Here is a 1,028-nt window from a genome sequence, read left to right as displayed (position 1 = left end):
TGTTTTTCCAAGGGGGGAAAATGTCCTTGACTTCAGCAGTCACCTCTTTGCATATCTCTGGAAAAGGGTCAGAAAGCTGTGGCACAAAATGAGGATTGTGGGTGAATATATTTACCTTTGTGGCAAACTTTAGGACCCACTCTCTATGCCATGTTTTTCAGGAGACTCTTGCACCTTATCTGGGATCTAATCTAATCATGGGGGGAGAGGAATACGGAACCAGTATGGATTATGTATACTCACTCGGTGCCAGACACTGTGCTAGGCATTTTATAATTGTGTTGTGTAATCCTCACAAAAATCCTGTGCAGTGGCTCTATCATCCCCATGTTCTAAATACTGTATCTACGGTGTAGAATGCATCTATCCACCATAAATGACCATGCTGAAAGAGGAAAAGATGTCATTTAAGTATTTTCCAAATTTTTTTATTGCTATGCCCTTCGCAACACTGTGAAACAATCCTTTGNGAGAACAGGTTTACTTTTTAAGAATTTTACCTCAGTCGTCCGTATGGCAGGTTAACATACTGATTACAAGTCCTGCTTAGACACTGGGCAGGAATTTAAAGGAGTGTTCCATCTCCACTAGTCTTTTTAGAAAAGAAACTTGGTCAAATATGTTGGGTTTTACAGGAAGAAAAATGATCAAATTCTTAATTCAGGAAAATTCTGACTCGGAATACTGGACTCCAGGACTCTGGTATGAAAGACAAAATAATAAATAATAATAAAACTTCCACCTCCCATAAAAAAAGAGGATTAGATTGCACTCTATAATTTTACATAAAATCTGCCTTGTGCTTTCCCCCCGGAAGACATTCTCAGAGCTTTATTTCTTTGTACTTCTCAGGAATTGGTCTTTTTGTTAAGTTGCTTAAAACCCCAGTAGAAAAATAAGGCACGGTCGAGGGGCGGGAATGTGTATTTAAGAATATAATGAAAAGGCAGCTCAACGCAGGAACTTTGGCTTCAAATGTCACGGGTGGATTACTGGACCCTGGTGTGCCTGTGTAAGGCTAGGTGAGG

Source organism: Galeopterus variegatus, unplaced genomic scaffold, assembly GCF_000696425.1.
Source record: "Galeopterus variegatus unplaced genomic scaffold, G_variegatus-3.0.2 Scaffold11108, whole genome shotgun sequence".
NCBI classification, from domain to species: Eukaryota; Metazoa; Chordata; class Mammalia; order Dermoptera; family Cynocephalidae; genus Galeopterus; species Galeopterus variegatus.
The sequence above is the reverse complement of the archived record's forward strand: the minus strand, read 5'-3'. Positions refer to the sequence as shown.